The following is a 17,570-nucleotide window of genomic DNA, read 5'->3' on the forward strand; positions in this document are numbered from 1 at the left end:
GGGATCCATAGTGGAGAAGGATCTGGGGGGATCCATAGTGGAGAAGGATCTGGGGAATCCATGGGGGGATCCATAGTGGAGAAGGATCTGGGGGGGTCCATAGTGGAGAAGGATCTGGGGCGATCCATAGTGGAGAAGGATCTGGAGGGGTCCATAGTGGAGAAGGATCTGGGGGGATCCATAGTGGAGAAGGATCTGGGGGATCCATAGTGGAGAAGGATCTGGGGGGTCCATAGTGGAAAAGGATCTGGGGGATCCATAGTGGAGAAGGATCTGGAGGGATCGATAGTGGAGAAGGATCTGGGGGGTCCATAGTGGAGAAGGATCTGGGGGGGTCCATAGTGGAGAAGGATCTGGGGGGATCCATAGTGAAGAAGGATCTGGGGGGGATCCACAGTGGAGAAGGATCTGGGGGGGTCCATAGTGGAGAAGGATCTGGGGGATCCATAGTGGAGAAGGATCTGGGGGAATCCATAGTGGAGAAGGATCAGGGGGGTCCATAGTGGAAAAGGATCTGGGGGATCGATAGTGGAGAAGGATCTGGAGGGATCGATAGTGGAGAAGGATCTGGGGGGTCCATAGTGGAGAAGGATCTGGGGGATCCATATTGGAGAAGGATCTGGGGGGATCCATAGTGGAGAAGGATCTGGGGGATCCATAGTGGAGAAGGATCTGGGGGGTCCATAGTGGAAAAGGATCTGGGGGATCGATAGTGGAGAAGGATCTGGAGGGATCGATAGTGGAGAAGGATCTGGGGGGTCCATAGTGGAGAAGGATCTGGGGGGTCTATAGTGGAGAAGGATCTGGCGGGATCCATAGTGAAGAAGGATCTGGGGTGGTCCATAGTGGAGAAGGATCTGAGGAGGATCCATAGTGGAGAAGGATCTGGGGGGGATCCATAGTGGAGAAGGATCTGGGGGGGTCCATAGTGGAGAAGGACCTGAGGGGGATCCATAGTGGAGAAGGATCTGGGGGAATCCATAGTGGAGAAGGATCTGGGGGGATCCATAGTGGAGAAGAATCTGGGGGGTCCATAGTGGAAAAGGATCTGGGGGATCCATAGTGGAGAAGGATCTGGAGGGATCGATAGTGGAGAAGGATCTGGGGGGTCCATAGTGGAGAAGGATCTGGGGGGTCCATAGTGGAGAAGGATCTGGGGGGATCCATAGCGGAGAAGGATCTGGAGTGGTCCATAGTGGAGAAGGATCTGAGGGGGATCCATAGTGGAGAAGGATCTGGGGGGGATCCATAGTGGAGAAGGATCTGGGGGGTCCATAGTGGAAAAGGATCTGGGGGATCCATAGTGGAGAAGGATCTGGAGGGATCGATAGTGGAGAAGGATCTGGGGGGTCCATAGTGGAGAAGGATCTGGGGGGTCCATAGTGGAGAAGGATCTGGCGGGATCCATAGTGAAGAAGGATCTGGGGTGGTCCATAGTGGAGAAGGATCTGAGGGGGATCCATAGTGAAGAAGGATCTGGGGTGGTCCATAGTGGAGAAGGATCTGAGGGGGATCCATAGTGGAGAAGGATCTGGGGGAATCCATAGTGGAGAAGGATCTGGGGGGTCCATAGTGGAGAAGGACCTGAGGGGGATCCATAGTGGAGAAGGATCTGGGGGAATCCATAGTGGAGAAGGATCTGGGGGGATCCATAGTGGAGAAGGATCTGGGGGGATCCATAGTGGAGAAGGATCTGAGGGGGATCCATAGTGGAGAAGGATCTGGGGGAATCCATAGTGGAGAAGGATCTGGGGGGTCCATAGTGGAGAAGGACCTGAGGGGGATCCATAGTGGAGAAGGATCTGGGGGGATCCATAGTGGAGAAGGATCTGGGGGTTTTGGTAGAACAAAAGTTCAATAATAACATGCAATGCCAAGCTGCAGTTTCCAATGTGAGAAAAGTCCTTTCTTGTATAAGGTATGGACTCCAGAGAGAGAGATATCATCTGTACAAATCATTAGTAAGACCTCATCTGGAATATGCCGTTCAGTTTTGGGCTCCAGTTCTCAAAAAGGATATCGGGGGAACTGGAGAAAGTGCAGAGAAGGGCAACCAAACTAATAAGAGGCATGGAGGAGCTCAGCTATGAGGAAAGATTAGAGGAACTGAATTTATTCTCTCTTGATAGGAGGAGATTAAGGGGGGATATGATCTCCATGTATAAATATATAAGGGGTCCATATAGTGAACTTGGTGTCGAGTTATTCATTTTACAGTCATCACAGAGGACAAGGGGGCGCTCTTTACATCTAGAGGAAAAGAGATTTCATCTCCAAATACGGAAAGATTTCTTCATAGTAAGAGCTGTGAAAATGTGGAATAGACTCCCTGCAGAGGTGGTTATGGCCAGCTCAGTGGATTGCTTTAAGAAAGGCCGGGATTATTTCCTAAGTGTACAGAATATAACGGGGTACTGACATTTATAGGTAAAGTTGATCCGGGGAAAATCCGATTGCCTCTCGGGGGGATCAGGAAGGATTTTTTTCCCCTGCTTTAGCAAGTTGGATCATGGCTCTGCTGGGGTTTTTTGCCTTCCTTTGGATCAACTGTGGGTATAGAATTGGGTATATGGGATTGTATGATATTATTATTATTATTTTTTTTTTTTTAAACACATTCCCCTACATAGCAATGATCCCCAAAACACATGTCCCCAAAATATATGTCCCTACATAGTAATGATCCCCAAAACACATGTCCCTACATAGTAATGATCCCCAAAACACATCTCTCTACATAGTAATGATCCCCAAAACACATGTCCCTACATAGTAATGATCCCCAAAGCACATATCCCCAAAACACATGTCCTTACATAGTAATGATCCCCAAAGCACATATCCCCAAAACACATTTACCTACATAGTAATGATCCCCAAAACACATGTCCCCAAAACACATGTCCCTACATAGTAATGATCCCCAAAACACATGTCCCCAAAACACATGTCCCTACATAGTAATGATCCCCAAAACACATATCCCAAAACACATTTACCTACATAGTAATGATCCCCAAAACACATGTCCCCAAAACACATGTCCCTACATAGTAATGATCCCCAAAACACATGTCCCCAAAACACATGTCCCTACATAGTAATGATCCCCAAAACACATATCCCCAAAACACATTTACCTACATAGTAATGATCCCCAAAACACATGTCCCCAAAACACATGTCCCTACATAGTAATGATCCCCAAAACACATGTCCCCACACATATAACAGTAAAAGCACACGTCCCAATGATCATTTGCACACATCTGTCCATGATCATTTGCACACATCTGTACATGATCATGTGTTTACATATGTCCGTGATCACGTGAACCAATTATTATACACTTAACAGGATTTTTTTTTTACCAAAAACATGTAGCAGAATACATTTTGCCTTAAATTGATGCCAAAATTAGATTATATTGGATTTCTTTTCAAATAGAATAAAGAAAATATTGTTTTTTTTTGTTCGTTTTTTTTTACAAATTTCCGCTCTTTTTCCGCTTAAATCGCAAAAAAATAAAAAACGGAGTCGTGAATAAATACCAGCAAAAGAAAGCTCTATTTGTGCGAACAAAATGATAAAAATTTCATTCTGGTACAGCGTTGCATGACCGCGCAATTCTTATTGAAAAGACGGCACCCGGGTATTGATGTGGTTGAAGAAAGACGAGTGTGATGAAGATTCGGTGGCAGGGTCATGGAGGTGAGATGTGTCGGACCTACGAATCCCGGGGGATCTACAAATGTGGATTGCAATGATCACTAAATCCGGTTGGGTTTGTGTTTGACCAGTTCCAAAGGAATCTCAGAACGATGCCGCCCTCTTTACCATCACAAATCTGGCCGCAAGAAATCTATATGAAAGTAATCTGACAGGCCCTCTGGGTGCATCAGGAAATGTGCATCTACTGAAGATAAACCAAGGTCACGGTATAAATAAACACATACACGCGACTTCAAGATGTTGGAACAGACACACACACACACACACACACACACACACTATTTCTTTTTTGTACATCCCCAGACACAGAGCATCTTCAAATTCATAACAAAAGGGTTATGCTGGCACCTTCGGGTGATTGGACACTGGCAAAAAAAATAAAAAATAAAGGAAATTAAGTTCCTCTCCCACTTAAGCCAGGCTCCAGTTTTTGGCTAGTGTCTGGAGATGGAACATTATTATACTGGTCACCATTACTTCAACCCCCGAAGAATTTCAGAATTGGAAAGTAGGGATCTATTCCTGATACTCCACCAGGGCAAAGTGGTTCAATGGCCCCAGCTGTCCTTTTTGCCTAAGATGGTCTCTTCTTACTTAAAGGGATTGTAAAGTAAATAAAAAAAAAATAAAAAAAAAATAACAAAGATGTTATACTTACCTCCACTGTGCAGCTCGTTTTGCACAGAGTGGCCCCAAACCTGCTCTTCTGGGGTCCCTCGGCGGCTGTCTCTGCTTCCTCCCGCAGGTACTTCTCCCGTTCATGCGAGCTCCCTCGCATGGTGAGAAGCACCTGCGGGCGCGCTCCCGTGATACAGCCGGTGTCCTATCATATAAGGTCCTCCATCCGATAGTGTCCGCTGCGTACTGCGCATGCGCAGTACACAGCAACACAGATTCCGAAAATTGCCGAGGATGAACGGCTCCTGCGCCGTGAGTCCAGGTTCTATCCCCACTATCCAAGTGGACATAGAGTAGGAATATAAAAGAGCCGAGCGCAGCGAGGCTGAGCCCGAATCGTGGCGAGCGAAGCTCGCCCGCGAGGGGCCCTCTAATATTCAAAACCCTATGTCCGCTTGGATGGTGGGGCTACCACCTCCACTCCCGGCGCAGGCGCCGTTTAGCTTCGGAAATTTTCCGAAGCTTCGTCTGCTCCGTACTGCGCATGCGCAGTACGACGCGGACACTATATGATGGCCGGACACTATATGGCAGAACACCGGCGGCAATAACCACTCGCTGTATCACACGGCCCCGCCCCCATTGATAACATTAGAGATATATATATATATATATATATATATATATATATATCTAATGTTATCCATGGGGGTTTTTGCTTCAGGTGCGGGATTTCTCGCCCCTCTGCTGCCTCAGTGGGTATTCGTCAGTGTGACTCTTTGTAAGACATATTGGGTGATGCGGTATCCCCCTTGGAATGCGAGTGGCCAAAGAACACTTGGGATCATCCAACCGATTTTAGAGGAACTCTGGTTAGGAGACTTTCCATTTATACCCTTTATTGGTAATTATATCCCATGTCATTTTCTCACATACAAAAAAAAAGCTCTCTTTGTTTAATATGTAGTTAATTAAAATACCAAAATTTCAATTTTGTAACAGCAAACCAAACCCCTGAGGAAGACCTTGACTATTCAGGTCGAAACGTGTCGGGAAATCCTATACAACAGACATTTGATACATAATGCTGTGTATAATTTTACGTTTGCAATTCTTTGTGTACTTTTGAATGGCAAAATATCCCCCCCCCCACCCCGCCCCAGAACCAGAGCTCATATTTTAATGACATATGTTGTTGTTACAATGAGAACCTATTTTTTAACAATTTATTTCTTTAATCTACTAACCCTGCTGAGGAAAAACCCCTCTGGGGGGACTTTCATATATTATTGCACTACCGACCTTCTGTCCAAATCCTCAGATGATGGGGAATAAGGTTTTTGCATTCTTTGGATGTGGTTCATGCCATCAGGCAGGGCAGGACTGGGACAGAAATTTGGCCCTGGACTTCATCCAGACCGACCCACTTACATTTTGAGTGTCCCATCAGCACTCCCTTACATCAGAGTGTCCCATCACCAACCCCCTTACAACAGAGTGTCCCATCAGCACCCCCTTACATCAGAGTGTCCCATCAGCAACCCCCTAACAACAGAGTGTCCCATCAGCACCCCTTACATCAGAGTGTCCCATCACCAGCCCCCTTACATCAGAGTGTCCCATGAGCAGCCCCCTTACATCAGAGTGTCCCATCAGCACCCCCTTACATCAGAGTGTCCCATCAGCACCCCCTTACATAAGAGTGTCCCATCAGCACCCCCTTACTTCAGAGTGGTCCATCCCCAGCCCCCTTACATCAGAGTGGCCCACTGAGCCATCGGCCCACCGGGAAACTCCCAGTAGTCCCAATGGCCAGTACATGCCTGCCATCAGGTGCTACCTCTTCTCGGATGTTGCTAGTTAGGAGTTGGATTTCTGATACTCCACCAGGACAAGGTCGTTTTATGGCCATAGCTATACTTTTTTCGACTAAAGTGGTCTATTTGTTTCAATTTAAACAGCATATAGTATTACCTTCCATTTATACAAATCCTCAGAAGATGGGGACACGGTTGTGCATTCTTTGGATGTGGTTAATTCCATCAGGTGCTACTTCTACTCAACTGCTGCTAGCCAGGAGTCGGATTCCTGACACTCCATTAGCACAAGGTAGTTTTATGGCCCCAGTCATGCGTTTTTCCTAAGGTTGTCTTTCTTTCCAAATTAAACAGGATATTGTAGTTCCGTCCTTCTGTACAAATCCTCAGACGATGGGGGGCGAGGTTTTACATGCTTTGGATGTAGTCATTCCATCAGGTGATACCTCTACTCAACTGTTGCTACTCAGGAGTTGGACTGCTGATGCTCCACCGGGACAAGGTGGTTTTATGGCCCCAGCCATATACTTTTTGCCCAAGGCGATCTCTTCTTTGAAACTTAAACAGGATGTTGTATTGGCATCCTTTTATACAAATCCTCAATCCTGTGTGGCTTATCCTGCAACACTTACTGTGGTCACCAGGCTCTCCTATCTCTCCAAGAAGTGGCTCCCACAGTGCGAGGAGGAGGTAATCAAGGAACATCCAAGTTCAGATTTCTTATTTTTGCTCTCTGTAAAAAAAAAGAAAAATGAAATAAAAAAGATAATAATGGAATGTTTTTTGGTACAAGAACAGGGTCAGGATTTATGAAAGGACCTTTTGTATTCCTTGGGAGCCATTTAAAGCCAATATCACCCTTAACATTTACCAGAACCACCTTGATTTTGCCTTTTCCATTGACTGAAATGCATTTCTCCAAAATCTCAGCTAAATAAAAACTCTCAATTTCATTCATCCCGATTCGTGTGTCTCACATGGTTGTTTTCAGTGATATTTAAACTTAAAATAACTTTATTGACTTTTGCAGCGTGTGAAGAATCCCGAGTATTCAGTGGAAGTCTTTAGCGCTAGAAATGATTCCTCTTCCTGCCCGCCACAGGAAGAGTTATCGGGAGGATGGAGGCACCGAGCAGAACTCTGTCCGGGACAGGGAGAGTTATCGGGAGGATGGAGGCACCGAGCAGAACTCTGTCCGGGACAGGGAGAGTTATCGGGAGGATGGAGGCACCGAGCAGAACTCTGTCCGGGACAGGGAGAGTTATCGGGAGGATGGAGGCACCGAGCAGAACTCTGTCCGGGACAGGAAGAGATATCGGGAGGATGGAGGAACCGAGCAGAACTCTATCCGGGACAGGGAGAGTTACCGTGAGGAAGCAGGAACCGAGCCGAACTCTGTCCGGGACAGGAAGAGATATCAAGAGGATGGAGGAACCGAGCAGAACTCTATCCGGGACAGAGAGAGTTACCGTGAGGAAGCAGGAACCGAGCAGAACTCTGTCCGGGACAGGGAGAGTTATCGGGAGGATGGAGGAACCGAGCAGAACTCTGTCCGGGACAGGGAGAGTTATCGGGAGGAAGGAGGCACCGAGCAGAACTCTGCCCGGGACAGGGAGAGTTATCGGGAGGATGGAGGAACCGAGCAGAACTCTGTCCGGGACAGGGAGAGTTATCGGGAGGAAGCAGGAACCAAGCAGAACTCTATCCGGGACAGGGAGAGTTACCGTGAGGAAGCAGGAACCAAGCAGAACTCTGTCCGGGACAGGAAGAGTTACCGGGAGGAAGGAGGCACCGAGCAGAACTCTGCCCGGGACAGAAAGTTATCGAGAGGATGGAGGAACCGAGCAGAACTCTGTCCGGGACAGGAAGAGTTATCGGGAGGAAGCAGGAACCAAGCAGAACTCTGTCCGGGACAGGAAGAGTTACCGGGAGGAAGGAGGAACCGAGCAGAACTCTGTCTGGGACAGGAAGAGTTATCGGGAGGAAGGAGGCACCGAGCAGAACTCTGCCCGGGACAGAAAGTTATCGAGAGGATGGAGGAACCGAGCAGAACTCTGTCCGGGACAGGAAGAGTTACCGTGAGGAAGCAGGAACCAAGCAGAACTCTGTCCGGGACAGGAAGAGTTACCGGGAGGAAGGAGGAACCGAGCAGAACTCTGTCTGGGACAGGAAGAGTTATCGGGAGGAAGGAGGCACCGAGCAGAACTCTGCCCGGGACAGAAAGTTATCGAGAGGATGGAGGAACCGAGCAGAACTCTGTCCGGGACAGGAAGAGTTACCGTGAGGAAGCAGGAACCAAGCAGAACTCTGTCCGGGACAGGAAGAGTTACCGGGAGGAAGGAGGAACCGAGCAGAACTCTGTCTGGGACAGGAAGAGTTATCGGGAGGAAGGAGGCACCGAGCAGAACTCTGCCCGGGACAGAAAGTTATCGAGAGGATGGAGGAACCAAGCAGAACTCTGTCCGGGACAGGGAGAGTTACCGTGAGGAAGCAGGAACCAAGCAGAACTCTGTCAGGGACAGGAAGAGTTATCGGGAGGATGGAGGAACCGAGCAGAACTCTACCCGGGACAGAAAGTTATCGGGAGGATGGAGGAACCGAGCAGAACTCTGTCCGGGACAGGAAGAGTTATCGGGAGGAAGGAGGAATCGAGCAGAACTCTGTCAGGGACAGGAAGAGTTATCGGGAGGAAGGAGGCACCGAGCAGAACTCTGTTTGGGACAGGAAGAGATATCGGGAGGAAGGAGGAAACGAGCAGAACTCTGCCCGGGACAGAAAGTTATCGGGAGGATGGAGGAACCGAGCAGAACTCTGTCCGGGACAGGAAGAGTTATCGGGAGGAAGGAGGAATCAAGCAGAACTCTGTCAGGGACAGGAAGAGTTATCGGGAGGAAGGAGGCACCGAGCAGAACTCTGTCCGGGACAGGAAGAGTTATCGGGAGGAAGGAGGAATCAAGCAGAACTCTGTCAGGGACAGGAAGAGTTATCGGGAGGAAGGAGGCACCGAGCAGAACTCTGTCCGGGACAGGAAGAGATATCGGGAGGAAGGAGGAAACGAGCAGAACTCTGTCCGGGACTGGAAGAGTTATCGGGAGGAAGGAGGCACCGAGCAGAACTCTGCCCGGGACAGGAAGAGATATCGGGAGGAAGGAGGAAACGAGCAGAACTCTGTCCGGGACTGGAAGAGTTATCGGGAGGAAGGAGGCACCGAGCAGAACTCTGCCCGGGACAGGAAGAGTTATCGGGAGGATGGAGGAAACGAGCAGAACTCTGTCCAGCAAAGCCATCTATTTCTTCCCTGATCTCCAAATATAAAAGTCCAATTTTTCCCGGTTTTATGGCCGGTGAGAAGAAGACGAGTGTGTGGCTGGAGAGAATACATTGTATTTGTTGGAGGATAAATAAAGGATTCTTCAACCTTGAAAGCTGAATATTATGTTTCTCTGCCGCAGAAAGACCCATAATTCAACACCGCTGCAGGCTGAGCAAGAGAGAGAAGATGGAGGGGGAGAAAAAAGAGAGGGAGGGGGAGGGGGGTACAAAGAGGGGGAGGAGGGGAGAGAGAAAGAGGGACAACAGAGAGGGAAGGGGGAGAAAGAGAGGTGAGAAAATGGAGAAGGGGAAAAATGAGAGAAGTGGAGGAGGATACAGAAGAGGGGGGGTAGAAAAAAAAAGGAAGAACAGAGTGGGAAGGAGAGAAAGGGAAAGCAGGGGGGAGGAGATGGAGGAGGGGGTGTTGGGGGGGAGGAGAGAGATGGAGGAGGGATACAGAAAGCGGGGGCGGAGGAGATGGAGGAGGGGAGGAGAGGGGTGGAGGAGGGATACAGAAAAGAGAGGGGGAGATGGAGGAAGGGGTGGGGTGGGGGTTAGGCAGGAGGGAGGTGGAGGAGGGGTGGGGGAGAGGAGAGAGGTGGAGGAGGGATACAGAAAGGAGGGGCGGGAGGAGATGGAGGAGGGGGTGGGGGGAGAGGAGAGAGGTGGAGGAGGGATACAGAAAGGAGGGCGGGAGGAGATGGAGGAGGGGAGGAGAGGGGTGGAGGAGGGATACAGAAAAGAGAGGGGGAGATGGAGGAAGGGGTGGGGGAGAGGAGAGAGGTGGAGGAGGGATACAGAAAGGAGGGGCGGGAGGAGATGGAGGAGGGGGTGGGGGGGAGAGGAGAGAGGTGGAAGAGGGATACAGAAAGGAGGGGCGGGAGGAGATGGAGGAGTGGGTGGGGGGGAGAGAGAGGTGGAGGAGGGATACAGAAAGGAGGGGTGAGAAGTGCTGAGGATGCTTCTTTCTGTGGGCTGTGTGATATTCTTACCTTTTTGAGGTTGGTGGTCGGTTCCTGTGTGCCCCCCCCCCCCCCCATTTCATTGGTTTAGGACCTCCCTATCATTATGAATGGGAAGACGCTCTGTGTCCAGGGAGGTACAAAAAATAAAGTTGGGTTTTTGGTTATCTGTAAAATTATTTTCCCGAGTACATTATGGGACACAGAGTTCTCCTTTTGGTGGTTTTTGGTTTGCTATAAAAAAACGGAACTTACCCTAAGGCCCCTTTCACACTGGGGCGGTAATGCACTGGCCTGGGGCCCCTACCAGGGAGAGGGGTTTAGGAGGGATACAGAAAGGAGGGGGGAGAGGAAGAAATGGAGGAGGAGGGGAGGAAAAGGAGAGGGGTAGAGGAGGGATACACAAAGGAGGGGGGAGAGAACAGATTGTGTGTGGGGGGGGGGGGAGGGGTAAGGGGGAGTGAGAACTTTGAAGGGAAGGGGGAAATAAAAGGGGGAGGTGAAGGAGGGATTCAGGGCTGGAGAGAATTAACAAGAGAAAGAGAAAGGGAGCAGGGAGTGGCCGGCCCATAAGGGGCGCATAAGGGGCGCAGGGGCACCCCCCCCCTAGTTTGCAATGCGATTTGCATGCGGGGCACTGGACTCATAGGGGGGATATTTACTAAAAAAGGGGGCACACAGAATCTGGTGCAACTCTGCATTGTAGCCAATCAGTTTCCAGGTTTTATTGTCAAAGCTTCATGGAAGAAGCTGATTGGCTCCCACGCTCAGCTGCACCAGATTCGGAGTGCTCCAGTTTTAGTAAATCTCCCCCATAGCTTGCTTTTTTTTTTGCCAAGCACATGATTAGAGCCTAATTGGCTTAAAAAAAGAACCCGCCATGTTGTGAATATAAATAAATAAATAAATAATTTATTTAATTTAATTTAATTTATTGATTTATTTATTTATTTTATTTTATTTCAATAAATACATAAATAAAATAAAATAAATAAATAAGATAATTAAATAAATAAATAAATAAAATAAATAAAATAAAATAATAAAATAAATAAATAATTAAATAAATAAAATAGAATAATAAAATAAATAATAAAATAAATAAAATAATAAAATAATAAAATAAATAATAACATAAATAAATAATAAAACAATTAAATAATAAAATAAATAAAATAAAATAATTAAATAAATAAAATAATACAATAAATAAATAAAATACTAAAATAATAAAAATAATAATAACATAAATAAATAATAAAACAATTAAATAAATAATAAAATAAATAAAATAATAAAATAAATAAATAATAAAATAAATACAAATAAATACTAAACCCTAACCCTAATATTAAACTCTAACCACTAGCACTAATATTAACTAGTGTTATATAACTATATTAACTAAATCTTAAACCTTGACCATAATATTGACCCCTGACCCTAACCCCTAAATAAATAATAATACATAAATGAAACCAAAGAAGTTAAAAAAAAAAAAAACAAAAAAAAAACAATAATAATAAATAAAAGCAGGTGAAAAAGCTGAAAAACTTGGCAACAAATGATGATGATATTTACAGGGTAAATCTTCCGGAGGTCGGGTGGTTAATTAAAGATGGTGTCAGTCATTTCCTTATTTGATCGATGAAATCCCCCAAGGAGCGGGACGGGGGTCTGTCATCTCTTTCAGTGCCCCCCCCCCCCCCCCAATCGCAGGTTATGGCCTCCGAATTGAAGAAATATGTCCAGCTTTGTTCTCCCATCTACAGAACCTGAAGCTCATCCCTACTGGCGGGATCCTCCTTTAAAAAAAAAGAAAAAAAAAAAGAAAAGAAAAGGAAAACAGAAGAAAAGGAAAGAAGAACACGGACTTCGCAGGTGGAACACAACACTGGTGTTTTATTTATTTTTGTTTTTAAGTTTAGTTCCACTTTAAGTGAATGCAATTTAAAGGTTGATAAAAATAGAGCATCTGGAGCAGAACGAGGATCTGCACCATGAATGGTGATTTCTATATAAAGAACTCTGGAGGAATATGTTTTCTTACATGTATGTTCCCCCGAGGCCAGACACCGGCCTGAACTACCATGTGGATTTTACACATGAATACACACCGACACAAATCCACCCGAGGGATCTGCACAGCAAACACAAAGACACACACAGCGAAGGGAGATACACAGGGGACCTTCAGAGGTGTGTAGAGTCTAAATATATCTACAGAAGAGAGATAGATAGATAGATAGATAGATAGATAGATAGATAGATAGATAGATAGATAGATAGATAGATAGAGTATCTCACAAAAGTAAGTACACCCCTCACTGACATTTCTTCTCTCTTTTCATGTGACAACACTGAAGAAATGACACTTGTCTACAATGTAAAGTAGTGAGTGTACAGCTTGTATAACAGTGTAAATTTCCTGTCCCCTCAAAATAACTCAACACACAGCCATTAATGTCTAAACCGCTGGTAACAAAAGTTAGTACACCCCTAAGTGAAAATCTCCACATTGGGCCCAAAGTGTCACGATCGCGCGCATTCCCTGTTTAAATGGGAGGACGTCATATGACGCCCTCCCGCCACAAGAGCTGTGCCGCCTGGCCGTCATTTAACGGCCGGTGGTCGGCAAGTAGTTAAACAGTCATTGTGATAAAAATGCACTTTTTAGGCTCCATGCACACTGGAGCTCATAAACGGACGTTTTTGGGCATTTTTTTTTAACAGCCCATAAACTCCCCTCCTATGTTATCCTAGGTGTCCATGCAAACATGGGCATTTTTGGACATTTATCAGCCGTGGAGTTTATGGGCTGTTTTCTGAACGCCATAAAATCACGTTCAGGAGTTGTTTTTCTAACCACAAAAAATGCCATGCACTCAAAAACCTGGCTCACCAGGGGTTATTTTTTAATGTTTTTGATCCATTGAATGAAAAAAAGGAAAAAGAAAAGGCCTCATGCACACCGGATGTTTTTGGATGTCTTTACAGCAGCTGTTTTTGGCTTCAGATGTTTTTGTTCTACAGTCAATAACTCCCCCATCAGGTTCCCCTATGTGTCCATGTCCTCCTATGTGTCCATGTTCTCCTATGTGTCCATGTTCTCCTATGTGTCCATGTTCTCCTATGTGTCCATGTCCTCCTATGTGTCCATGTCCTCCTATGTCTCCATGTTCTCCTATGTCTCCATGTTCTCCTATGTGTCCATGTTCCCCTATGTGTTCATGTTCTCCTATGTGTCCATGTTCTCCTATGTATCCATGTTCTCCTATGTGTCCATGTTCCCCTATGTGTCCATGTCCTCCTATGTGTCCATGTTCCCCTATGTGTCCATGTCCTCCTATGTGTCCATGTTCCCCTATGTGTCCATGTCCTCCTATATGTCCATGTTCTCCTATGTGTCCATGTTCCCCTATGTGTCCATGTCCTCCTATGTGTCCATGTCCTCCTATGTGTCCATGTTCCCCTATGTGTCCATGTTCTCCTATGTGTCCATGTTCTCCTATGTGTCCATGTTCTCCTATGTGTCCATGTTCTCCTATGTGTCCATGTTCTCCTATGTATCCATGTTCTCCTATGTGTCCATGTTCCCCTATGTGTCCATGTTCTCCTATGTGTCCATGTTCTCCTATGTATCCATGTTCTCCTATGTGTCCATGTTCCCCTATGTGTCCATGTCCTCCTATGTGTCCATGTTCCCCTATGTGTCCATGTCCTCCTATGTGTCCATGTTCCCCTATGTGTCCATGTCCTCCTATATGTCCATGTTCTCCTATGTGTCCATGTTCCCCTATGTGTCCATGTCCTCCTATGTGTCCATGTCCTCCTATGTGTCCATGTTCCCCTATGTGTCCATGTTCTCCTATGTGTCCATGTTCCCCTATGTGTCCATGTTCCCCTATGAGTCCATGTTCCCCTATGTGTCCATGTTCTCCTATGTGTCCATGTTCTCCTATGTGTCCATGTTCTCCTATGTGTCCATGTCCTCCTATGTGTCCATGTCCTCCTATGTGTCCATGTTCTCCTATGTCTCCATGTTCTCCTATGTGTCCATGTTCCCCTATGTGTCCATGTTCTCCTATGTGTCCATGTTCTACTATGTATCCATGTTCTCCTATGTGTCCATGTTCCCCTATGTGTCCATGTCCTCCTATGTGTCCATGTCCTCCTATGTGTCCATGTTCCCCTATGTGTCCATGTCCTCCTATGTGTCCATGTCCTCCTATGTGTCCATGTTCCCCTATGTGTCCATGTCCTCCTATGTGTCCATGTTCCCCTATGTGTCCATGTCCTCCTATGTCTCCATGTTCTCCTATGTGTCCATGTTCCCCTATGTGTCCATGTCCTCCTATGTGTCCATGTCCTCCTATGTGTCCATGTTCCCCTATGTGTCCATGTTCTCCTATGTGTCCATGTTCCCCTATGTGTCCATGTTCCCCTATGAGTCCATGTTCCCCTATGTGTCCATGTTCTCCTATGTGTCCATGTTCTCCTCTGTGTCCATGTTCTCCTCTGTGTCCATGTTCCCCTATGTGTCCATGTTCTCCTATGTGTCCATGTTCCCCTATGTGTCCATGTTCCCCTATGAGTCCATGTTCTCCTATGTGTCCATGTTCTCCTCTGTGTCCATGTTCTCCTATGTGTCCATGTTCCCCTATGTGTCCATGTTCTCCTATGTGTCCATGTTCCCCTATGTGTCCATGTTCTCCTATGTGCCCATGTTCTCCTATGTGTCCATGTTCTCCTATGTGTCCATGTTCTCCTATGTGTCCATGTTTCCCTATGTGTCCATGTCCCCCCTATGTGTCCATGTTCCCCTATGTGTCCATGTTCCCCTATGTGTCCATGTTCTCCTATGTGCCCATGTTCTCCTATGTGTCCATGTTCTCCTATGTGTCCATGTTCTCCTATGTGTCCATGTTCTCCTATGTGTCCATGTTCTCCTATGTGCCCATGTTCTCCTATGTGTCCATGTTCTCCTATGTGTCCATGTTCCCCTATGTGTCCATGTTCTCCTCTGTGTCCATGTTCTCCTCTGTGTCCATGTTCTCCTATGTGTCCATGTCCCCCCTATGTGTCCATGTTCCCCTATGTGTCCATGTTCCCCTATGTGTCCATGTTCTCCTATGTGTCCATGTTCCCCTATGTGTCCATGTTCCCCTATGTGTCCATGTTCTCCTCTGTGTCCATGTTCTCCTCTGTGTCCATGTTCCCCTATGTGTCCATGTTCCCCTATGTGTCCATGTTCTCCTCTGTGTCCATGTTCTCCTATGTGTCCATGTTCTCCTCTGTGTCCCTGTTCTCCTCTGTGTCCATGTTCTCCTCTGTGTCCATGTTCTCCTATGTGTCCATGTTCTCCTATGTGTCCATGTTCTCCTATGTGTCCATGTTCTCCTATGTGTCCATGTTCTCCTATGTGTCCATGTTCTCCTCTGTGTCCATGTTCTCCTATGTGTCCATGTTCTCCTATGTGTCCATGTTCTCCTATGTGTCCATGTTCTCCTATGTGTCCATGTTCTCCTATGTGTCCATGTCCTCCTATGTGTCCATGTTCCCCTATGTGTCCATGTTCTCCTATGTGTCCATGTTCCCCTATGTGTCCATGTTCCCCTATGAGTCCATGTTCCCCTATGTGTCCATGTTCTCCTATGTGTCCATGTTCTCCTCTGTGTCCATGTTCTCCTCTGTGTCCATGTTCCCCTATGTGTCCATGTTCTCCTATGTGTCCATGTTCCCCTATGTGTCCATGTTCCCCTATGAGTCCATGTTCTCCTATGTGTCCATGTTCTCCTCTGTGTCCATGTTCTCCTATGTGTCCATGTTCCCCTATGTGTCCATGTTCTCCTATGTGTCCATGTTCCCCTATGTGTCCATGTTCTCCTATGTGCCCATGTTCTCCTATGTGTCCATGTTCTCCTATGTGTCCATGTTCTCCTATGTGTCCATGTTTCCCTATGTGTCCATGTCCCCCCTATGTGTCCATGTTCCCCTATGTGTCCATGTTCCCCTATGTGTCCATGTTCTCCTATGTGCCCATGTTCTCCTATGTGTCCATGTTCTCCTATGTGTCCATGTTCTCCTATGTGTCCATGTTCTCCTATGTGTCCATGTTCTCCTATGTGCCCATGTTCTCCTATGTGTCCATGTTCTCCTATGTGTCCATGTTCCCCTATGTGTCCATGTTCTCCTCTGTGTCCATGTTCTCCTCTGTGTCCATGTTCTCCTATGTGTCCATGTCCCCCCTATGTGTCCATGTTCCCCTATGTGTCCATGTTCCCCTATGTGTCCATGTTCTCCTATGTGTCCATGTTCCCCTATGTGTCCATGTTCCCCTATGTGTCCATGTTCTCCTCTGTGTCCATGTTCTCCTCTGTGTCCATGTTCTCCTCTGTGTCCATGTTCCCCTATGTGTCCATGTTCCCCTATGTGTCCATGTTCTCCTCTGTGTCCATGTTCTCCTATGTGTCCATGTTCTCCTCTGTGTCCCTGTTCTCCTCTGTGTCCATGTTCTCCTCTGTGTCCATGTTCTCCTATGTGTCCATGTTCTCCTATGTGTCCATGTTCTCCTATGTGTCCATGTTCTCCTATGTGTCCATGTTCTCCTCTGTGTCCATGTTCTCCTATGTGTCCATGTTCCCCTATGTGTCCATGTTCTCCTATGTGTCCATGTTCTCCTCTGTCCTATGTGTCCATGTTCCCCTATGTGTCCATGTTCTCCTCTGTGTCCATGTTCTCCTATGTGTCCATGTTCTCCTCTGTGTCCCTGTTCTCCTCTGTGTCCCTGTTCTCCTCTGTGTCCATGTTCTCCTATGTGTCCATGTTCCCCTACGTGTCCATGTTCCCCTACGTGTCCATGTTCCCCTACGTGTCCATGTTCTCCTACGTGTCCATGTTCCCCTATGTGTCCATGTCCTCCTATGTGTCCATGTTCTCCTATGTCTCCATGTTCTCCTATGTGTCCATGTTCCCCTATGTGTCCATGTTCTCCTATGTGTCCATGTTCTACTATGTATCCATGTTCTCCTATGTGTCCATGTTCCCCTATGTGTCCATGTCCTCCTATGTGTCCATGTCCTCCTATGTGTCCATGTTCCCCTATGTGTCCATGTCCTCCTATGTGTC

The sequence above is a fragment of the Lithobates pipiens genome, unplaced genomic scaffold (assembly GCF_037356315.1).
Source record: "Lithobates pipiens isolate NorthernLeopardFrog02 unplaced genomic scaffold, aLitPip1_a1.2 Scaffold_18, whole genome shotgun sequence".
In the NCBI taxonomy this organism is placed as follows: domain Eukaryota; kingdom Metazoa; phylum Chordata; class Amphibia; order Anura; family Ranidae; genus Lithobates; species Lithobates pipiens.